Source organism: Ammospiza nelsoni, chromosome 6 (genome assembly GCF_027579445.1).
Source record: "Ammospiza nelsoni isolate bAmmNel1 chromosome 6, bAmmNel1.pri, whole genome shotgun sequence".
NCBI lineage: Eukaryota > Metazoa > Chordata > Aves > Passeriformes > Passerellidae > Ammospiza > Ammospiza nelsoni.
This window is the reverse complement of record NC_080638.1, coordinates 36355685-36381089: the sequence shown is the minus strand read 5'-3', so window position 1 is coordinate 36381089 and position 25405 is coordinate 36355685. Positions and strand designations below refer to the sequence as shown.

Genomic DNA, 25405 nt, shown 5'->3' with positions numbered 1-25405 from the left:
AACTCTTAATGTATGTTTAAACTTTAGACTTGGAAATTTTAGAGTTGTTTTTTTATTTTGTACTTCTTTATTTCTAGTTCTATAAATTTGCACGAAAAAGAATTCTGATGATGGCTGTTGAGTTCAGTTTTTTCTGAGAAGGCCTTTAGATTTTCATGGCTGTCCCAGTCCCATATGGAACTGCCTTCTCTTTGGCTGAGGTTCCCTGCAGTTCCATTTGGCTGTGTGCTACAGAGGAGTTACTGGGTTTCACTTTGACAAAGACTGCATTTCAGTAGTTTAAAAAATTGATCCTTGTTGTTTCAATTTACAAAAGCACTCAGATGGGGCTTTGTTAACAGCTATTGTCAATTTTTTTTTAATAGTCCCACTTATATAGAGGAGCCATCATTTCACATTACGAGCCCACAAGAGTGGAGCTCAGGCAGCGGGATATGCTATATGTTTATCACTTCAACTCTTGTGCCTCCTATCTAATCAGACAGATTTTAAAGGGCTCACACACAGTTGATACAAAGAAAGAATTTTATCTTCCAGCTGGCTTATCCTCCCAGTACTTAGCCTCTAGTTCGCTCTTGCTCTTTTTTCAGTCTCTATCCCTTTGAAAAGTTTAGAGAAAACACTTCAAAGTGCTGTTTTCAAAGATGAGCTACTCAAGATAAACTCCTCTCCAGTCTGACCCTCTCCTCATATTTCTACCTGACAAACATCCACATTCAGCTTTCTTTTCTTCAGTTTGCTGCTGTTACATGCAGTGGCCAAACATCATTCTAATTTTGCAGATATTCAGAATATATTAAAAAAAAAAAAAGAAAAGAAAAAAGGGTGAAATGATATTTCATTTTTCAGACTCCTTTAAAAAATTTCCTAGTAGTTGAGTATTAGCAGTGAATGAACAGATTGAGCAAGAGTTCAACACTAAAGATGAACTGCTAATGTATTAGTGCACAAAATAATTCACATTTTTTTCAAAATACCCTTGAAATTGAAAAATGTGCAATTCTAATTGAATTTCAAAAGAAGCTAAAGGAAGATAAATGTCAACAAATTTTCTGGTTATAGGAAATTTCACATATAACTATAGCTATCCTTATCATCATCTATCTGCTTTGCAATTTTCCATTCTATGTATGTGCAACACAGATTGTCTTGCCTTAGTTAAAACTTGTTTTGTTATAAATATGTGAGGTGGTCCAGTCCAAACCTCATTAGTTCTAGTCATGTGCCTTACAGTTCTGCATCCAACCCTGTCTTCAGAGTTCATGTCTTTGTTTTATTTTTAGAAAAACACCCTGACCAATAACAGAAACAACCTTCCTCAAAAACAGTTACCAAGAATTCTGGCTAACAAATAATGCAATAATAAAAATTTGTTCTTCACCCTTGCTCTGCTTTATTTCCCCTTTGATTTCTAACCAGTTCAAGCACATTGCCACTTAGATGATACTTGATGCAGGATTTGTGTCAGCCAGGACAGACCATTGAGACTGATAAAGTATTCAGAATAGTGCCTGGTTAAATGTGTCAGCTTTGCTAATAAATTGGTGCTATGCAAAACATGTAGGTCATGTTGCCCCTAGCCTGCTCCTTTGCATGCACTCAAAGTTGGCACTGTGTCATCCCAGCCACCTGCTTATTCGCTGGCAGGACACAAGAAGATGATGTGTTCTGGCAAAAGGATGTCCAGCAGCTGAATCACGGCAATGAAGGCAAAAACCCCCGAATATTCATGAGAAAGCATCCTAGAGGGAAGATCCCTCGTGACTGCCAGTACTGCCAGTCACTCATTCCATCCCATTTCCCCTCTTTGTGCCATCTACGGAGTCATGTTACTCAGTATCTCTGACTGGCTTAGTGTATTCTCACAGATTATGTATTTGAAAGCTTGACTAGATTCAGAACGGTGCAGATTTAAACTTCTCACTGGCTAAGTTCCAGGCCACACTTCTAAATACTCTGATATCTTGACTTAGTAATGGCATGGGATATTTAAAGAAGGATATTCTACAATGACAGCAAAAACACTGCCATTTTCATCGATTTTATAACGTATTTGTGTTGAGTACTCATACATACTTACTGATGCCAGAATATAGAAAAGAGCAGAAGTAAACCCTATCATAAAAACAAGATTACAGAAAAGAAATCTTGCCTTCATAAATGTCATTCATTCTGGAATTTGTTTTTCTTTAAGGAATCACTTTATGAGCTAAATAAATTATGGCTCTGATTCAGAAAAGCACTTCAGCACATACTTAACTCAAGCATGATCTTGGCATGCCCACTTCTCAGTGCTGGCTTGTGATGATATTGCTGTAACTGAAGATATAAACCCTACACCTTTTATTCAGTACACAGCAGAAGTAAACCTATTAGATGATAGCTCAAAAAAATAAGTCACCTTTAGGCAAGTGTATCCTCAGTACCATAAAATCTATGGGGCAAGTGAGTTAACACCATTGTTTTCCCCAGCTTCTCTCTGATGTATCTTGGAATATCCCTGTTGCATCAAAGAGTAGAAACTAGATTTATTAAATGGACACTAGCTACTACAGGTGTTTTTGAAGGGAAAAAACTCCACAATTATTCAATTAAATAGACAATTCAAACCTAAACCATGACCCCTACCCAAGCCTGGAAAATATTTTTTTAGAAGGAAATTGACCTAGAGCAATAAAATATGGCCAGCATAGGTAATTGTGTGAAAGATTGAAATTTTAATTGTACGTTAATCTAAACATCTTTTGTCCATCTAAGCAATCAGCAAATAAATATTTAAGTTACAACAGACTTCTCAATAGTTTTAGAATAAAAAATGGAAAAAGTCCCCAGTGATATATCAAATCAGGATGTTTTTAATGTATAGCAGCCTTGATGGGAAGCAGATATCCAGCTACACTATTACTCACTCTAGGCCATTATTTAAAAGAACTGCTTATGTTTGCCTTGTTCCCACTGCCCACGTTCAGTGCTGCAAGAGGTGCAATATGGACAAGGAACTAGAGGAATTTCAAGGTTTTTTTTGCTTATTCCTTCTCTAAAAATTAAGTAACTTAAATAAATTAATTCTTACACCACAGAAGCAGGAAGAGCTTTTTTCCTAATGGAAGCTCAGTCATGCTTCACCTGCTCTTAAGAAATTTGAAGGAAGTAAGGAGTTTTTACTTCAGAATGAACAAACATATATTTATATGTTTAAGTTCCCCTTTACAGATCTAACTATTTTTCAAGTATATTTTTCATGTTATGTGAATCTGAACAGGTAACAGTGGAAAAGGCAGTATTCCTTAGGGAAACATGATCCTGCAAAAATGTAAAAGAGAAATGAAGGAGCAAGGAGAAATGTAATTAAGTAGAGACTTTGAAGGCACAATAAATGTTCATAAAGCAAATTTTGCAAAAAAATTCTAGACGGAAGTATCTAAAATCTGTGTGACTACTTCAGACTGAATCCCTTAACAAAAAAGCTCTTGCTGAGAAGTTGTTTATTGCAGAATGTTGTTTCCCTAACGTGACTATTAAACTCTTGGATTTTGACAGCACTATGAGGTAAAGGTCTTATCTGACTCATTAACTTTCCATGTCCCACTCCCTGCTCTTAAGTTGAAAGTTTAAGGATTAATGTGGCAGCAAAGTCCTAATAAGAGCACAATGATTTATGACCAAAAACTATTGAGTACACATTGGAATCCTTATAAATAATGATGAAGAGCACTGAGAGTCCATAAATAAAAAGCATTGGGGGCAAGAACATAAATACCATGAAATGCCTTGCATATAATGTTGTACAAGAAAACCAAATTCTTTAAGAAAAATTCAAGACCAGAGTATGACTTCAGCTGTGATATCATCTTATTTAATCACAATCAGTTTCTGGATCTGTTTATGTACATGTGCGTGTATGTGTGTGAGAGAGAGAGAGAATTTTTATGCAAATGACAAGTGGTTTTCTATCTCTTCCTGTTCCAAAAATAGATATTCTTGTAAGTAATGTAGCATGAGTATTGCTTGCTGTAAAGGTCTAACTGGACCTGTCATCTGTCACTTCTTTATCCTTTTTATGAGAAAATCAATAAAACTTGTCATGTTGTTCCTTTTTATGGCTCATTGAGCTCTTACCAAATACTCAGTGAACTATTGATTAATGGACAAACTGGGGACTATCAGCTTTTACTAACCTTGAAATACTTTTTCTGTGAACAGCAAGATCTGAAAATGCAACTTTTCATAGATTTAGTTCTAGATTGTGAATCATACGTGGAATTTCAGCTGTTTCAGTTCAGCATCATCAGTTATTCATCTCAGTGTTCTGGTCTGTGAAATCTGCAATTAAAATCGAATGTTAAATAGAATACTAGTGGTTTTATATGGTAAGTCAAGATTTTTTATTCAACTTAAATCACTACAGAAATACAAGTGGGATCCATCAAAGAATAAATTTTATTTGTCTAAAGAGATTGCATGTCAATTAAGGGAACTTTTTTTTTAATTTTTGCATCTTATGCAAATTAATTGAAGTTACTTTGGTCTGCCCCAAGTCAAAACAAACTGGATTTCTTATTTCCAATCACAATTTTGCATTACTGCTCATACTTTTTTTCTCACCACTACTCCAGACCCCTGTAGTCTTCATTAACCTCCCCATTTATGTACTCAACACAGGCTGAAAAAATTTCTTTGTGAGACATTAATACTTTCACTGTAGCTGCTGCTGTAGATAAATTCCAGCAGTTGTTAGGTTATATATTTATATATATGAAAATTGGAAAGATCATTCGTCTTCAGAGAATGTACAAAAAACTCAGGCTTTTAGGTTTTGGTTTTATGGGGCACCATTTTTAACATCTCTTTTTCTTGTAATCAGTAGTTGCTAAGTCTATTTTGGTTCTGCATACATGGGTGCATGATGGTATCCAAAAGCTCATAAGAAACATCTATTTACAGTTTTTTTTTTCCTTTGGTGTTGTGTGATGTCATAGTAAGGTTTCATTTGCCTATATTTTTCTTTAATTTTTAAAAATATTTTTATGCAATTAGCCTGCTTCTTCCTTTTTCAGTAAAGCTGCAGTATAGAGACACCTACTGGGAAACAAATGAACAGAAAAAAAAAAGCAAATATCAATAATAATAATAATAATAATAATAATAATAGTAAAGATAGTGTTGGCTAACCTTATTGATATTTGGTATTTTTGATTTCCACAGAAACCATATTAATTTGATCCAGAAACAGTCTAGACAAGGATGTTCCATTTGAATATTCAATCTGATTGGTTATAACACTGTTGAAACTATCCATGGAATTTCAAGTCTTTCCACATATTTTTGCCTTTGAGAAGCAATCAGAGAGAATTATTATGGTTGGACCCAGGATTAGGAGATGCCGTGTGCCAAATTCTGTGCATTGAGTTCAGAAGCTTAAGGAAAAGCTAGAACTAGATCTAATGATTATATAAAGAAAAAAAAAAAAAGGCAGTATCACAAAATAGAAGCTAGGGAACACATTACTGAAACCCATGCTGTGTCCAATATTTTCACACAAATGGATAGTTAAAGGCAAAGCTTCATTTCAATCTTATATTGAAGTTTTTATCTCTCATTAGATAATAACCCCCTATCAGCCATATCATTCAGGAAAGTCTTCATTAGTCAGAAAGTCAGAATAATATATTTGGCTAATTACTTTTTAATTATTGGGTAATGATTTTATTCTTAAAGCATATATTATATGCTGAATATGTTATTTAATTAGCCATCTCAATAATGGTAAAGTGTAGGGGTGTTATTGTTTACTCTTTTCTATAGTTTCTGTCATAATTCACAGGACAATAGATTCCTCCTCCACTTCAGAAGTCTCCTGAGGATAAGTGCTGTAGCACATGCTTCAAAACATTTACAATGGTGTCTCTATGCACATATAAGTTAATACATTCCTGGAAAAAAATGTTCTAGCAGTTAATATTTTGTGAACATTTTGCTAAGAAAATAAATGATATAAAAATGTTAATATTAAAACTAGTAAACTTTAGGATTTTTTTAATTTACTACCTGTGGTAACAAATAACATTTTCCAAATGATTGCACTCAGGAATATATTTATAAAGGTATTTTAATGCTGCAATATTTTGTATTAAAAGTTCTTGGCTTGAGGCATCTGGCTACTGGTAGAAATGACAACATTGAATTAGCTTTTTCTGAGGAATGACAGCTGAGGGAGATTCACCACTCACTTGAAGGAATTTGACCACGTTTCACCCTCTCTCTTAGCTAAGAGTGCTGATCACCAGTGTGCAGGACAGTCTGGTGCACTGCCCTCACTCATCCTCTGATTTCTAGGGAGCCCAGTCTGGGCTGGGGAGGACAATGTTCATAATGGAAATTTAGATATTATAACGGAGTTCAGATATTTTGTAAACCATGTAATCATGCCCTTTGAAACTGCCTTCTAAATGAAAAGATATACCTTTTTATACCCTGGCCGGTTTTTGTTGCTTAATTTCATTTTTTTTTTTATTAGTGGACCTTTTGACTCCATTAATCCTTGATACTGAATAAATACCTATGGAAAGAATGATATTAATTGCATTTCCCTATCAATCTAGGTGTTACATGCAAGTCAGGACTAGAGCAAAGAAATAAGTTCTTGCCCAACCCAGTGTTTCTTGAAAAATACTTCCTCACATAAAAGAAGGTGCTATATTGTTACATTTGGGGGTAATTTTCATCCAGTAATGTTTGGTCTCTATATACACTTACAGTCTCTCTTTATATATACTTTTTATATGTGTTAGGTGTTCCTATTTTTTATTTAAATTACTCATATTTGGTATATTTTGCCATGTTTGGGGTTTTTTTTTCTTTTTTTTTCTTGGAGGCAATACAGGGGAGTAATTGATTGCCTGCTACTTATTTTCTTAGCATGACATTCCAGTATTTTTCTAGGCTGTAGCTCTTTGACATCAATCCATACCCTACCAACTTATGTACAATTTTTATCCCAGGTTGCAGTGACAGCTACAACATCACATGCGTCTGAGATATTCTAAGTAGAAGATTGAATTCAAAGATATATTTTTGTCAACTCTGCTTCAGAGCATAGTTTAAGTGGACTTTCCAGATAATTTCACTTACTTACATTAGTAACCTAAGATAGAGGCTTAGATATAAAGAAATTAAGACAACCAAGCAGCTTTCCTAAAGACTTTGAATTTATACTTTTTTCTAACAATCTGAAATTTGAAGATTCATGAGAAGCTTGTCTTCCCTGTTATCAACTGCATTCATGATGAGCCCATATGCAGATTTTATGCAAAATGGAAAGTTAAAGACTGGTGTACACTTATCTGAATATGTACATGCGCAAAAACATATGCATGTACACAAATATACATACTAAACTATAAGTAGATACTCTATCATATAAATAACAATAACTAAGTTCTTTGAAACAACCTATTCTGTCAATATAATTTTACATGTATATACTTTTATCTCAAATTTTTTCTGCATGTTTTTCATGACCAGTATTTTCAGTATAGAGCATTCAAAATTAACAGAATTTGCAATTAACCTTCTTACTATAATAATTTTTTGGTATTTTATGTGAAGGCTAGCCTCCATTGTGGAGGATGTATTAGCACTATTTTATTCATTAAAATTTCTTGGGTTTTAGGGTTTTTTTCAGAAATTTATTTTAATATATGCTTACAGATCACTCATACTTTCAGTATTTTCTAATAATTCTTATAAAAAGGAAGTTCCATGTGTATCAGTCTGTCATGACTCTAGTTGGATAAACTGAACAGTTATGAAAGTAGTTGATTTGTCTATCATAAAAACTATAAAAAACACAGCTTAATGCAAATTGGCAATTTTAAGTTAACCAGATAAATTTAGTCTGGGGTAATGTTGGACCACAGCTGCTCAGCTAAAAGAAGTCTATCAGCATTCCATGTGGTATATAAAACATAACTCATCAAAATTTGACTTTGTGGCAGACTTTGACATACATTTTAAAAATGGTGGAGGTTAAGGCAAAAGGTAATAGCTGACTTCACAGCTATTTGAATTTGATGAGAATAGATGAGAATTTGAGACAGAACCTGTATTATTACATTTTTCAAAGCAGATTTCATTACAAGAATTAATATTTACTGCATTTAGGGTCACCTAAGGGACCAACATAATCAACATCTTGAAGTGGCCTCTAGGTCATCATTACAGAAGCATACAGTTCATGTGTTATCTATTTTCTAAAAACAGTTGATGTGGTGAAATCTAAATATTAACTTGCATAATATATTTTTTTGTTTAATAGAACCAACTCTGTAGAAACATATGTTCAACTCTGAAATACATGCATCTTGCATTAAAATAAATCCAGCTTGGATTCACCTTTAGTTTATGTGTCCAGAATACTTTCATTCTCTTCTGTACTAGATGCTGCTTCATAAAGGCTGGACAGGTACTGCTTTAGCACAAGTATTACTGCTGAATTCCTTTTCCCTCTCTTGTAACTGAGCAGGGCTTCTGCTGTTTTTGTTCTTCAACACATTTTACCCTATATGTAAAACAATACATGAAAGACAGAAAGATTTTTCCTTGTGTTAGCATGATTAGGAAGACCGCATAAAACATCGTCTGAAGAATAGTAGCTAACTAACTCTTTCAAAAATTATTTTGAATCTATCCTTACTGCTCTTACTAAATTCAAGCTGCCTAGTTTACCTTCTCTGACAGTGTTTGGTAGTTCAGCAGATATTCAGCTTGCCACAGTGGGGCTAAAGGCCAGGTAATAATGTTAGTGCTGGGAGGGAAAAACTTAACCCTGACAGTGGCGCCATTTCTACTACAACTTGTACTTTAATTTCGCTTCAACATTTCAGGTCAAGATTGAAGACTCCTACCTGAAGTTAGTTTAACAATAATGATTTCAGGCACCCAAAAAGAATAGGACACTTCTCCTCCAGTTTCAGTGGTGGTAGGTGTTAATGAGTAACCCAAACGAATTAGTGGAATAGACCCTAGAGCAACATGAAGAATATCTCTGTATCAATGTGGAGGACTCTTAAGTCTATGTGGCTATATTATTAGGTTTATCTTAGGTATGAATCAAATTTTTTAAGACACAAACAAAATAAAATCTCTGAATTATTTGGAAATATATTGTTTTCTCCACTCCAAAATCAAGAAAGGAAAGTAACCACATATTGGTTTCCTGTGATAGCTCTTGAAGAAGGTAAAAAAAGTATTTGTCTCCAAAGTCAACTAAAAATTATATAAAACCTAGTTTTAAACTAATGGGTAGTTGATTTTGAGCCTAGACCCTTAAGATACCTTACAAAGTCCATGTGTTTATTAAAAAAAAATGTTAGACACACATTTTTCCATATTCCTGTGGGTTTTATTATATAAAAATCCTTTCCATAGAATGAGGGTGGAGGCTGTGAGGGTGTGCAGGTGTGTGTACATACAAGAGTTCTATAATGATTAAAGCATATATACAATGACAAATATACCTGGACTCTGAAAAGAGCATGCAACATTTTCAAGAGACATAGAAAAACTGCATGTTTATTTTGACTCTCCAAAGAAAAGCAAGTCACTTTATTCAAGGCAATATAGGGTGACATATCCTCATAAGTGTTTCTACAGCTGTAAGCATATAACTGCAGAAGCTGAACCGATTTCGCACAGGCTTCAGCTTATCTTTTGTCTACTAGCAGAATGGATTTGATACTTACATTTTCTTCTAAAATATAATAAAACCAGAATATTTTTGATCCTATGTTAAAGGATTTCTATTTGCAATGGCATTACTGACTGTGAATAATTCTTACATTGAAGCAAAAAGAACCAGCAGGAAGCAAAGCACAGGAGTGATGAAATGAAGTAACCAATTATTTTATGTTCTCAATTCCTGCAGCAAATAATGCTGCACTACATAATTTCAACCAGGAGTTAACACCTGTCTTGGATCATGCTGGTGGAGGAGACTAGCTTAACTGTATGTGCAAATATATATCCTGTATTTTTAAACTCTTTCTTTAGAATAGTTTTGCATATTATCCCAAATATTTCTCTGCAATATTTTCAGTTCCTCCTAAGTTTAGAGGAAAAAACTTACAGGCACAAAACCCCCTTGTTTTCTAAGTCTAACATATTGAAAATAACAACCTATATTTTCAGACTGGATTGGCCTTGGGTTAATTTACTAATTATAACACATTAGCACATACACACATAACACAGAAAATATGTAAAAATATAAACCATAAATGCCCTGCATATAGATGTCTCAGATCTCTAGGAAATAACTCATGAGAAAAGGAGAAAAAGCAACATTTTTCATTCTTATTAAGAGTTACTAGTTCTGTTCTAATATCACAATTAGGAGCTCCCAAGACTCAAAGCTGGATACAAGATAATATTGTGACTCTGATCACTTTTCTCACAAGATAATTTCAAGCTCAGCATTAATGTTGTGATGGGGTTTTGCTTTTTTTTTTTTTATCTGAAGGAAGAAAACTTCCGCACATGGAATATCTGCTTCACAAAGGGGACTTTAAGAAAAATATATGCTTTGAAAATCAGAACTCAGCACTTCATTTTGTTATTTTCTTTTTACTATCATCCAAACCACATTTTTAACGCCAGTTATCAAGCATATAAGCAGATATATAATATGCTATCTTAAAACATTAATGCATATAAATTCATCTATACTTTCTATAACTGGGTTGCTAAAAGCATCCACCATAGCTCAGGAAGGACTTCTGAAATTAATATTCACTCTTATATGAGAGTGTCAAGCGTCAGATCCAGGATGTCTCACTGAAGTAAGCCCTCTGGGCTTTCCATTTTGTGGGGAGAAATCCAAACAAATCAATAGAAGCGTAACTTTTTGACACATTTCACAAAATCATGTAAGAGGGGGCTGCAAGAGATCTTGAGAAACTTTCGTGTACATTTAATGTTATTTTCTACTAAAACAAAACTACCAGACAGATTTTAAATTAAATACTTGAGTGTTTAAAAATAAAAATTGTGCTGGAATTGCGTTATGGAAAAAAATCTATTTTCTGACAGGTTTATTAAACATATTTGTCTGTACCACCACAAGCTATGTTTACATTGCAATTTTGGTTGAGATTGTAAGACATATTCACAATGCTAGTACAGATAATGATATTCCTAACTACAGATTTGCTTAGATGGATATTCAAATCTTTTTTACTATTAGGATATATATTGTGGAGTCATATCTACTTATTTCAGCCTAGATGAGCTATCTGGCAATATGTGTGTGGTTTTCATAGAAACTCTGTAGTCACACATTTCTGAAGTGTGCATTCATTTTTAAAACGTACAATGAACTATATTTACTATATCAGAACAAAAAAAAAAGGTATAAATAATTGTGAAGTTTCTTCAGGCACCTAAAAGAATAGCTCTATGTTCTCAAAGTAAATATCTATTACATTGTAGAACCATTCACCATCTATCACATTTTATTACCACCACACTATTATATCACACTAGAACTGGCTCCCTTCACTAATGGAAGATTTTATCATTATTTGTGCTTATTAATCCTCACCACACTAGACTTTTTGAGGCTTCCACATGTCTGCAGAAAGAAATATGTTTATGCTAGTCGTGGACTGATGATTTTAAGTTATATTTGATGTATGCAACTTGACCAGTGGCAGTCAAGTATAAGAGCAATTGATTTTGGCATAATTTAGTTAATAGGGACTAGTTAATGAATAAAATAATGGTGCATGGGACACATTGTTTCCCTCAATCTGCATCTATGCATTTCTGTTTGATTAGTGATGTCATTCTTTAAACAAAAATAAAAACTCACATAAATGAATAATGGAAAAAGAATGAATCTGGTATTTACATCTTCTCGTTAACCAGGAAAATTTCAGCTTTGAAAGAGAAACATAAGAAACCACTTGAAGTTGCCAAAAGTACACAGGGTGGATAAGAAATGAATTTTTGGCCTGTAATACTGCTACTTTCTGAATCAACTCCTGAGCTCAAAGACATAACAAGTCAATCTAATTTTAGAAATATAAGCTGTCAAAGCACCTGCAGTACATAACAGTTCATTATACAGATAAATAACTGATATTAAGTGATTTTTTTTTTCTCTGATCAGTACTTCCCAGGCAGTCAGTCTAAAGAGAGTTACTTAGAGCCACAGTGAGCTCCCATGCACAGGTAGTGCAGTTAGCATTCACTGCTAAATTAGCTACCAAATAAAGGATGGTCTTATTAGCACACTCTATCTCATGGCAGCACTTCACAACAGAACAAATTAATTCCTCAGGGGCACATGTCTAAAATACCTTTACTGGTTTAATAATTGAAATAGCTCATTTGGGGTCAGTTAACTCTGCAACTGTTCATTGTACTACATTAGAATATACTGTGACTGATGGAGCAATAAGTGAAAAACTGCCAAGATTAGACATTGGAGAGAAAAGAGTGAAAAAATTCCCTTTCTATAGTGAGGGTGTGTTTAAGCTAGATGGTACTTCAGGATTTCAGATTGTCAGAAGTAGATGGAAGAATCTATAGAAATGGTGCTGGAATTCCGTGCTGCTTCTGGGTGAAACCAGGTTCTTTTCAACAACATGTTCTACCCAGCAGCAACTCTAATACTTTAGGATACCACAATGCAAGTTAGCCGTAGCCAAAAAATCTAATGAAAAAGAAGACCCAATTTAAAAAAAAAGTCTATAAAGAGTTTTGTCAGCCAGCCTCTAAGGCCCTGCTCTTTGTACTTCTTCAGCTGAGTTGACTGTGCTAGGAATTTCATGGTCAATTACAGAAGTTCACCATTGGTAGAACACTTTTGACTGCAGAAAGAATATAAATGTTTGAAGAAATCAAGTTCTGTACAAACTGTGCAATCAAACAGTGATTCATGCTTTCTGATCCAAATAAGCCCTTACTTTTTGCAGATTTAATTTTGTCTTAGCTTGAAAACTAATTTGTGTCGCTTGCCTTAATTCCTTGCTGTAAGGAAGGGCAGGAAAGCTGGAACGCTTTTCCTTGGTTCTATTATTAAGCAGTAGGCTGAGGGAATAAATATGTGTAACAAGTCATTCCACAAGCTCTATAATATGGGTGTATTTTATAACGACAGATGAGATACACAAGAACTAATATTCTTTATGTAAATAGATCTGGGATGAATTATGTAACAAATTCTCACTAGTTGGAATTTTACAGCAATGTAGTCTTCATATTTCTGTTTGGTTTTGTTGGGTTTTTTTTAGTAATGATGAGCAATTTGTGGTGGAAACAAACAAAGTATACTTATATGTGGGTTGAATATTTAATAAGTGTTTTTATAGAAATAAATAAATAAATCATTATTTAGAATGTTGTCCAAAATTATGTCAAGATGTAGAACAGGCATATAGTATCAAAATATCCAAATTTAATAAAAAAATCCAAACCCTCAAACAGTTCACTTCTGATTGTTCTATTTTACAGATGCAATTAAACTAATTTTATAAATCTAGCTAAACCCATTTCACGGACTAACTAAGAGTATTTAGTTAACAGTTTTCAATCACATTTTGTAAGTGATTGGAAACCATACAAAATAAAATGTCTGTTCTTCCACTCTTTATTTGACTGGTCTATTAATCTCTATTTAGAAAATACAGTGAAAGAAAATGATTCTTCTATCTTGTTTTAAGGAGCTGGTCAGTGGCCAAAGGTCAAAGGACAAGGGCAATTCATTAGGACAAGAATTAAGAACTACGTCATAGTACAAGGTCTTTAAAGCAGAATTTTTTTTCTATATCTGAGAGGATGGGGTCCAATTACAGTGTTGTACATATAATTTCTACCTCAGATACATATCTTCTGTTTGACCTCAAACCACCTGAAAAGATCAAATGCACTTCATCAACTTTTATCCCCCATCTTCAAATGCTTGGTAGAAATAATGATAAACAAGTGATTCCAAAGTAGTTTCAGATTAAAAGTATTTAGTCTGAATTCATTAAGTGAGTTATCTCTGTGGCCCATACAGGTAGCCATTTCCAGAGGGCAATTCCTGACATCCTAAAATACATGTAAAATTTGCTGAGATGAATCACGTTTTGGAACATCTTATTTGCCCCCTTTGGCTTAAAAAGTTGAAAGGACTAGCTTAAAATGGATGCTTAATTTATAAAATGGCTACAGATAAATGTGATAAATCATATTTTCACTCTGTTTTTCTGTAAATTTTGAGCATTCTGTCAAAAATATATGAATTTTAGAGATGCAAGAAGATCTTGGAGATTACCACCCAATTAATTACTACTGGCAGAGGCAGATAAAAATATAATGTAACATTTAATATATACTGTCCCGAGCCTAGTCAGGATTGGTAAAAAGCACTGTAATACAAATAAAGTTTTATCTATTAGTCCTTGGAAAGAATAGAAATTAAAACTATTTAAATCTATCTCTACACATCTAGATGACAATATTTAAAGAAAAATTCTTTGGCAAACATTTAGTTATTAGGCACTGCTTGGGGATACAGGGAGTTTAAAACCCACAACATTTAGGAACACCAATTTGCCAAGAATGCAGCTGAAGATTTGTTGAGAAAACTACTCAGGCAATTTAAATGAGAATTTCAACACAGGAGAGATGGTTGGAGCTCTAATTAAAGGGATAGTCAAGTTCTAGAGCTTAAACTCAAGCAGCTGAACATTAGTTCATGTAGTTATACATGACAATAACACAAAACTCTGACAACTCAAACAGCTGTCCAAATTACTGTACATATGTGCTACTCTGATTTTACAAAATCACACTCATACATTCAGATTATGAGTCTGCAGAGGATTCTTCAAGCATGAGAAAACATCAGGGCAAAGACAAAAAATTTCAGGATAGGGAAAAATTATCATCATACCCCTAGGGAAAAATATACATACTAAATACCAGAGCAGAAGCAGATTTTGTGACTGAATATAAGCTATAAAATCTGTAAAGACATCAGGAGAACTGCAGAAAGTCACTGGAGCGAGCAGGAACCACCAGCACTAGAAGAAAAGCCTGATTTGTTTCTTCTTTCCTTCTTCTTTGTAAAACCCCTTACAGTACACTATTTAGTCCATTCAGAATCTCTCTGAATCTAACACTAGATTCTGTGCCAAACCAAGAAAGGAGCTTTCATCAAGGTCTGTTTTTATTTCTGTATATTATTTCTAAATATAGGGGGGAGAAGATATAAACAACATATTATGCATTTGTAACACATGATCTTTTAATCTAAAAATCCATTAGATAATATCCAGTGTTTGGGCAAACTTTTGTAACATTGCTGCAGCCAAACACTTACAAGGAGATTGGCTAAGAAAAAACAAGAATAATAAAACCAAAATGTTTTCTAAATTACTGTTGCCTGTGTCATTAAATTTCATATTGTGCATGGAATCTAAATACATCACTTTGTTCTGCATGACAAGAAGAAGTGAGCATTCATACATTACTCAGCCACTTAATTAAGAGACTGGGATATTTGCAGTTAGCAGAAACTAATAAGGGAGTCACATTTAAATTCAAATCACTCCTCAGGGTAGCTGTCTGCAACATAAGCAAGGCTTACTAGCTAGATATTTCACTAAATGCTAAGCTAAAAGCTTCATTTTACTGTATGTTTGAGGAAAAAATAATTCTTTTTTGTTTGAATGAGGTGAGATAAAACAAAGTAATCTGGTTTTAATTTTCAATTTATGTTTTATTTCAGCTATTTTTAAATTCTAGTATGTCTATTACTTTGTAGAATACAACAAGAATGTGAATATGGCTTTACTCGCACAAAACAAAATAGGTTCTATAACAAAATAGATTCTACAAAACAGTCAGCTGGGACTACCCTTCAAATGATATTTCAAGATATTTTGAAGGAATAAGACCTATTCCAGACAACAAGCAGCTATCTTAGAAGCCTTGAGGAAATGTAAAAAAAAAAATCAATGCACTGGCACATTGTGAGCTATGTCACAATTTAAAAAAAACTTATTAAATAAATGGAATTTACCTTACTATCAGTTCTCTTTCTTACTCACTACTGAGCTGCTCATTTTGTAATTTATTAGGGAATTTCACTTCTTAAGGAATTTCAGATTTTTTTCTATAATGGGCCAAAAGTAAAATAGCAAAGACAGACAAAGTATAATTAAAGTGTCACTAACTAAGAATATGGTCATTGATGATTTGCAGGTGACTCTGACACCATTGCTAGGGTTCCCACACCAGTTCTAATTACCTTTTTGTTTTTCACATTTCTCTAGAGGCATTTGTTTAAACGATCAGTGGATCTGAAATCTTAAAAATTCCAACAAATTCTCTGAAATTTGGATGGAAAATGTGCCTCTAAAAAATTTCCAAAAATCCTTTTAAAATACAACTTTCTTATGGCATTTCATATATATCTATATAAAGAAATTTATATTACCATTATCATATTATTTAAAATATTAAGGTAATGACAATTTCATTAAAACAGTCTGAATTTTAAAATTTAAGGACAGGAATATCAAACATTCATATCTGAAAATTCACAGGACAAATGGGTTTATTTAGTTACTTTCCTGCTTTAAAAGTTGAAAACAAGGCAAAAGAAGTCGAAAAGATTTTTCATTAACATAAAGTATTTTAAAGCAGAAAAATAAATTACATCAGTTAAAAGATATAAAACAAAAGCCAGCAATGTAAAAAAAAATAAATTAAAAACCAAGAAACCAAAGTCAACCTCAAAAACTTTCATACAAATGTTCAGCATGAGAAAAGTTGTCAATTCAAAAATGTAGGCAACAATGAATATTTAATGTTTCCCACAAAGTTTGGGTGCATCTGCATCACAGCAGATGCATTCTTGCACAGCATACAAGCATGGTTAATGCAGCTCTGTGTGAATTTTGTAGGATACTGGTACATTTCAGTGATAGAAAATTAGTGTTTCTAGCCTGGCACTGAATCACTGCTGCAAGCCATTACTGTGTCACTCCTTGATGTCCATCCATATTCTCTGTTGGCCACCTCACCTATTCTTCAAGTATAGCTGAAAACATTAAATATTCTTTCTTCTGTGACCTTTCTACACTTCCACTAAGTATAAGATTGGGGTTTTTTCTTTTCCTCTGAAGTTATTGTCCCAAGGCTCACTCTGCTGGTTTAGGATTTCAGTAATTGAGACTCTTCATTTCTACTTCTAAGTATTACATTTAAAGTGCTCAAATTTGGGCGATTTTTCAAATGTTATGAATCTTCAGCATTGGTCATTTACAATTCTTAATGCACTTATGATGTAATTTACAACATATTGTTATTTTGACACTTTTGTTTCACTACATCACGTGCTATGTTCAAAACCATATTATTAGTCTTTATTTTTATATGTCTTTCTTAGGTTATTTTTCACCATTTATTTTTTTTTGCAACCTTACATAAGACATATCATAATACATCTTGAAAAGCCTTGAAGCATGCATTGAAGAACATTTTCACATATAATGCCAAATACAGCCCAAACCATAGAAGATCCCCACTGCTTGAACTTGACTTTTTTTACTTTGGGTATCTTTCTACTTGAAAAGAAGGTGAGAAAGTACGTCACCTCGTAGCCCAATAAAACAAATAACCTGGGAGTTATAAATAGACCTGATGTTCTGGCCTGATGTTTTTCTTTCTTAGTGTTAAGTATTTTCAACCCCTTCTGACACTTGTCTTTTCTTCTCTCCAGTGTAATATAAAAAGAGATAAGAACAAGTGTACTTGAGCTTTTTGAGAAAGGAACCTTATCATTTGGCAAAGGAAAGAAATGCAAGCAGAGACAATCTACCTTCTCATTTTCAGGATTAAAGGAATGGTATCAAGAGCAGTACGGAAGGTACAACTAAGAGGAGAAAAAGTGCTTTTCTGCTTTAAAATTGATTGATTTCTTTTGGGAGATCATAAAAACACTTGATGTGAGAGAAGTGTGAAGATTTCAGAAGTATTTGGGAAACAGTAGATTATGCTTGTCACTGGCTGTGCAATTCAGTCGTGCCTATGATCTTTTCACAGGTAAACTTGTATGCACATTCACTGGTGTATTAAAAAACCACTTCATCATTTGAAGACACTTGTTTTCTTCCATAGCACAGTATTGCTGCAGAGAGGAGACAGCTTGGAAAGAATACTACTCGTGAAGCAATGGAAAGTAGTCACAGAACACAAAATGGAGGATGCAGCCTGAGCAGCTAGTAGCGGGTTGCGTACCTACCTCTACCCAGAGATAATTTAATCAGACCCCCGATCTTACAAAATAAATCATCTGTCTTTCAGTTTGCTCCTGAATGCTTCCTTTGGAACTGAAGGGGTAGAGAGGGAGAATCCCCACAGCTCCTCCCAAGTATGTTGTTTACTATAATACAACTTATTTTCAGCTGCCATCCTCTCCAAGAAGCATAAATGAGCTTAACTGGATTCATCTGGGAAATGCCAGAACAAAAAACCCATGAAATGTACACTGCTCTGTAGCAGGCTACAACTAGTTATAGATGCAGTTAATAAGTACCCCTTGATTTAAAAAATGTCAAAAGTTTAGATAGCTATTTCTAAACAAATGCATATTTGCACGGACCAAAAACAACTAAAGTATCATGAAATAACTTCTTTGCATTCAAGTTTGCTTCTATACACCAATTTACCTCACATAGGAAAAAACCATATCCATTCGGTCTGAGTCTGATATTTCTTTTTGTGAACTTTAAATCTTTTTGCAATTTTTCTGCGCACTCAAGTTCATGGAAACACGTTTCTCAAGAAATTCTTTTCTCCTGCACATGTGCTGGGGCAATCCCCAAACATAAGTACAGGCAGGGTGGAGATCATCCCTGACAAAAAGGACTCGGTGAGGTGTTAGTTGATGCGAAGCTCAAAATGAGCTGGCAGTGTGCACTTGCAGCCCAAAAAGCCAAATGTGTCCAGGGTTTCTTTAAAAAGAGCCATGGCCATCAGGTCACATGAGGTTCAAGTTGGCCAAAGACCAACTAGAATTCAATCTGGCTGCTGTCAGATTGAAAAGGTAACAAACCCTTTTTTTACAAATACATAAGCAATAAAAGAAGGATTAAAGAAAATCCCCATCTTATACTGAATGCAGGCAAACCACAATGAGGAAAAGGAAAAGGCTGATGTCTTCTTTCACTCAGTCTCTAACAGCAACATCAGTAGTCCTTAGGGTACCAGCCCCCTGAGCTGGAAGACAGATTTAAGCCCCCATAATCCAGGAGGAAATGCTCAATGACTTGCTCTTCCCCTTTGACACCCACTAGTGTGTGGGGGTTGGTAGGATCTACTCAAGGGTCCTGAAGGAGCTGGCAGAGATCACCAAGCCACTTTCATTTTTTTACCAGCAGCCCTGGCCAATTAAGGACATCCCAGTTGACTGGAGATTAGCTAGTATGATGAACATACTGGTTCTAAGCTTACAATTGGTCTTAATGGTCTTAAATCTACCCTCCAACAGAAATTATTCTATAATTCTACATGTGCCACATGATGGCACTCAATCTTCTCCATGAGCTGCCCTGGCACTCAGGAAGTTCCCTGGATTCTCCTTCCAGATGTAGATAAGTGTCATAGATGCTAGCTTCCAGGCAACTGGTACCACCATGTGTAATATTACCCAAAACACTCTCCTGAGGCTCTCTTTGCAATTTAAAAATACTTACGAGTACTTTTAATTGTGGGGGGTTTTAATACCCATGCAAAAAAAAAAAAAAAAAAAAAATCAGGAAAAGTATCTCTGGGAATGTATTTTTTTTCATGATCAGTTCCTCTAATAATATTTGCAATGTTTTCTTCCCAATTAGTTAATTTAGTTACATGTCATTTTCATGCTGTATTTGTCTCAAATGGAGACAAAAATTTATTTCAAAATAAGGGTGATCCAAATATCTGAAAACCTATGTTACGTATTAATGTGTAAAAAGGCATAATTCCTAACAAATAGCATTTTGGTCTGATTATTATATTAATGGCATAATCAGCTGTTCTATCCCACTTTTCTGTCCACAGATCTCAAAGGATCTGAATAATACTTTATTTGCAGATGTAAGGAATGAACCATGCAAACTGACACTTGTCTCTGTCAGGTTAAACTGAAAATTCACTGCTTCTTGTATTTCTGAGCTTGTCTACATTGGTCTACAGTGATATCTGGTAGAAGAGTGATTCTGTTTGTCTCCTGGAATGCCACCTCCAAGGCACTGAGCATAAATCACTTATGGGCAAAGGATATAATTATGGACATGAATTTCACCCAGACAATTTTCATGCATAAATTTAAGTCCAAAGTGAAATGTTTGTATTGATGGCCTCTGTTTTATTTTATTTAGAAGGCCAGAAAAATATCAATGTACTTCTGAGATGTCACAGAAGATCTCAGAACAGACGTTAATGGTGTATTGATTCTCTGTCAGGGATGAAATTCAGTCTGTATAGTTCTCAGCTCTAGGTACAAGCCTTTGCCTCTAGTATCTGCCACCATTAAATAAACATTCGTTTATTACCCAGTTCTTTCATTGATAATTCAAATCTTACTGTTCCATTATGCTCCAACAAAAAAAAATACAAAAACCACTTTTATACTAGAAATCAGTGGAAATTTAAAATCAGTTTCGTTATCAGCACACAGATGCATGTTATCCTATATGTATTCATACCGTTATCCTATATGTATTCATACCATCACTTTGATTTTATAAATAATTTTGCATACATAAATTCCAATACCAGGCAGGCACTATATAAAGAATTGCATTAAAGATATGTTAAATAATTGTCATCAAACCCAGTGCTATGGTATCTTTAGGATTAAATTCCATTCATTTAACACTTCTTAGATGGAAAAATTTTCTTTATGAGGACTTTTCTTCCTTTCTAAATTATTAGTAGTGCTCATAAAAACAAGTGATTTTTCCCAAATCCAGAAAAGCATGAGGAAAACTGTCCTCCTAAAACTGAATAACCAGTTCTCACAGAACTTAATAGGACTTTTTATCATGCACATTCAAGGACAGTACTTGGTCCTTGGAGAGGATAAGCTTGTGATGTAACTTCTGCCAGGGTAGTATACATCTAACCTGCAATTTGTCAGCTTTTTCAGTTGTGTCCCTGTCTCAGTAAAAGCCTTTCAGTTGTGGTAAATTATATGGCTTTTTTACAAAGGGGATAAAACATCCACAAGGAATTAGTCTGTGATGAGAACTGGATCAAAAACAGATCACATTTGCTAACCTGCACTTTTATTTTTTATGTGTTAAAGTAAATTACATTCTCTGTAGCATTACCACTACAATCCAGAAAAGATTTTGCATGAAAGACGGTTGTGGGGTTTTTCATGCAAATGGTCCTTTCTAGCATGGGCGATGAGAGAAATCTGTTTCTTATCTCATGTTTAATGGAATAATAATAAACTATATGGGGGCCTAGTGGCAATTGACGTTAAGAAGCCTGAGAAACTCAGAATTTTTGATTCATTTTCAAATGCAATTGCTCTTCACACACCTTTAAGTCCCTGAATTTCAAGGCAGGGACTTGGGAAGTGAAATCCGACCCATCTCAGGAGAAAATCAGCTTTGAGACCACTATAGACCATGTACAAGTCCATGAGACCTGATTAGATCCATCTTAGGGTCTTGACTACTTCAGGGCTGACAAAAATTAAATCATGTTAGTGTTGTGCAAATATCTCTTAAACACATATCACTGCACAACTGTCTTTTAAGACATACCCCTGTCCGTGACTACATTATTTTTAAAGGTCCTTTGGAAATAACCTATGAGTCTATAATTCAATTTCTTTATCAATTTATAAGTTACAAGAGTTAAAGAAATTAGCAAAAAACTCCTCAGTGTTGTGCTGTTCTGGGGTTCTCAAAATAATCTCTTGTAAGACAATCTGTCTTTCAAAATTGGCAATTGATTACAATTTTAGTTCAGAGAAATGAATAATGGTTTTTCACTATAAAAACACCAAATAAAATACTGCTTATTGAAAGTAAGAGAAAGTCCACTGCCATCACAATCAATTTTGTGTTGTAAAGATAGGTCTGTATAGTGGATGCCATATACATATAATTTCATCCAATGCCTTTCTAAATACTTCTGCAAACTCGGTGTGTCTAGTACATAATGACTTTTTTTCTAATGGAGGACATCAACATTGTATTTATTGAATTAGAATGCTTCTGAGAACACTTCTGGAGTGTGCTCATGACTGCAGGCTATCTCTTCTGTTACATCTTTAAATGAAAGCAATACATCAATTTGTAGGTGATTCAAAACTCTGCAGCAGAAGGGGACAGTACTGTATACAGACATTCTTGGTTAATGTTAGTCTGTTCCATCACAATCATTTGATGTACTGCAAATAAAAACACATCTGAACAGAGCCCTACAGGTCCTATGTCACCAGCACTTTTTCTGCTTCAGATGACTGATATACTCTTCACTATTGCATCAGCTGAAACAAGTCTTCCAACATAACCTCCTGTTTCAGCCTCCATAGAGTAAATACAGGCAAGCATTCTATAGTAGAGTTCCTTTTAGTTTTAATATCACTACACTTTAATTAGCTTTCTAGCACAAAAAGCAGCACACTATTCCTCCAGCTAGTCAAGGCAAACAACCCTGTTAGGTTTGCACCCACTTGCTTGATAGGCTTCTTCCATCCAGCAAACCTGAATTCAGCTTCAATATTTGCCATCAAGAATAGGGCCTCAGAAAAGATGATTGAAAGAGACTTCATCTGTGTCTATAAATATGTGAAGGAGGGGTGTCAAGAGGATGAAGCCAGGCTCTTCTCAGTGGTGTCAAGCAATAGGACAAGTGGCAACAGGCAGAAACTGATGACCCATGCTCATTTTGAGTCAGAACATGAGCTGTGTTTCTCCTGTCCTACATTGTCTCATGGACAGAGACAAAAGACAACTGGCAAAGCTGCTGCCTCAAACATAGTCCCTTGGGATGCTGCATTAGCACTATATGTCCTGTTCTCCAGAACATCCCAGGAATACAGAAATTTTTTTCCAGTATTTTTTTTTCCTTCTCTTCTCCAGACTGAACAAACCCAATTCTCTCAAACTTTCCTTGTGGGAGAGGTGTCCCATTCCTCTGTTCTTCATAACCCTCCTCAGAAGTCACTCCAGCAGCTCCGTGTCCTTCCTGTGCTGGCACCCCAGAGCTGGATGCAGCCCTGCAGTGGGGTCTCACCAGAACAGAGGAGCAGAAAGTCTGCAGATTAATTTTTAGCTTGTGCCAATACAACTGTGATGATTTCAAGTAAACATAATAGAGTAAAGGAGTTTACTGAACTACCAACTCCAATTTAACTGTAGGATTCAGGGGAGGAAATGATGGAAAAAGAAAACTGCATGACATCAGAGAAGAACCAAGAATAAAATAGTTTACACACATATAAAAGCCTTAGTTGAAAGTAGTTGTAGAGGTGCCACAGAGATATTACACATGCCAATAGCACAGCCTCACCTTGAATGCCAGTAATTTCTGCTACCCTATCCATGAATTACAAAAAACTAAAGCATTCAGAGAAAAAATACAAAAAGGATAAGCACAAAGAGGGCCCATAGAAAGTGCATTGAAAATATGAGTAGAAGGCGCTGTGACAAAGAAACAGAAAACCACGTTTCTATTCACGTGCTCTCAAAACATACCAAGGTTGCTGCTGAAATGAGATTAAAATGTTCTCATCTCATTGCAAAAGTCCCATACCTTCTCAGCAATTTTTCATGGACATCTCCTCACAGCATCAACTTCTTCCTCTTCTCCACCACACAACCAACAAACCCCAGCCCTCTCCTCTCCCAGCCAACCCACTCTTTTGTAGCACTCTTCTTCTTATTGGACACAGCTGTGGCCTGTTAAGGGCAGGCCTGTTGCTAATCTTTGGTGACTGGCACAGCTGCAACTCCTCAGGGGTGAGACTGCCTTCTGCACTATTCTCTTACATTCTATCCCTCCACATGAAGTTTCTGTAAGATGAGATATACTTCTTAAACCAAAGGGTTACTCGTAATGCAGGTTATGACATTATTTTCTGGCAAAGGTTTTTTACAATTTTTTGGGAACAACTGATACAGGTCATCATAGACAAGTCCTAGAGCACTGGAAAGAAAAAAGAAACAGAACAGAAAAAATATAAACAATATGGTCTGAATTCTGGTTTTTTCTTTTGCTGAGGTTTATTAAATTATTATAATTTAATAAGTATACTTGATGTGTTTTTGCTAACACGTTAAGATTCCATAGATTTCTAGATCATGATCATCATCTAGAACTTCCTTCAAATTACTCTTTATTGCCAGGTTTTCTTAATATTTTCCTCTTTTTCATACTTCTGTTTCCTCAGATCCTTCTGTGAATTCCTTTCAGAATAATTGAAACTTCTAATACAGCTTGATAAATTGAGTTACTTTCTAATCAAATCACTGTATGGTGGTGATATTCTCCTCCAGAATGGCTTTTTCATTCAGTATGCCCCTTGCCCAAATCCTTGCAATCCTTGAAATACTGTTGTTATACCAGTATTGATCATCACAGCATCCTGTCACTGACTTAGTGGATTTTCCAACTGAATTTGATAAGACTTGCACCTTTCAGAGGTGTAAAATTAAACTAAAACCTTTCAGACAGCAAAATTCAGACCAGTGTAAAAAGGCTTGATAAGTAATTATGAAAGCTTCTTCTGAATTTTGCTTTATTAAAAAAAAATGTTAATTACTTTTCTCTATTTCAGGCATCAGGAAGATTGTAAAGTATTAGTGTGTTTCATTGAATGAATATCCACAGTAATTAAATACAAATGTAAAAGGAAAAAACAAAGAAAGCAGAGGGAGAATGTTTGTATGACTAATTCTTTCCTGAAATAACATACTTAACACATCATTATATCTTTCTGTCTTCCACTTGGAAATAAAAGTACCAAATATTTTTGATTCCTCACCTTTCTATTCACCATGAGGATATATAGACAGTGTCATTTATTCCTACTGTGGTTATTGTAGTGTTTGTCTCTTGCTGCTGCACTCTTTTCTTTCCTTGCTTCTTTCTCTTAGAGCTATAATTCCTCCTAATGAAATTGAGGAATACAGTAAGTAATTTCAGGGGGTGATAATTTATAAAGGATCTCATTGAGCAAGCAAATGCTAAGAAAGGTAATGTGTTAATAAAATTGTTGGATTTTCTATATTATGCAGCTTATTAACTGTAATAAAGCTACCCATGACAGGTAACATTAAGTGTTTTCATATTTCTTCCTGGTAGATTGCTTAGCATACCTTATACCTTTGAATAAAGAAAACAG

The 25405-nt window shown here is 34.6% G+C and overlaps 1 long non-coding RNA gene across 1 annotated transcript; it reads right to left on the bottom strand.

Moving 5' to 3' along the window:
* Positions 1-2796: 2796 nt before the first annotated feature.
* On the bottom strand, positions 2797-23889 carry LOC132074911 (uncharacterized). The gene is made up of 4 exons (XR_009418670.1): positions 23815-23889; positions 8395-8560; positions 5173-5329; positions 2797-4323 (listed from the first exon to the last, which is right to left on the bottom strand). It is a non-coding gene; the product is annotated as an uncharacterized LOC132074911 (long non-coding RNA).
* Positions 23890-25405: the final 1516 nt, after the last annotated feature.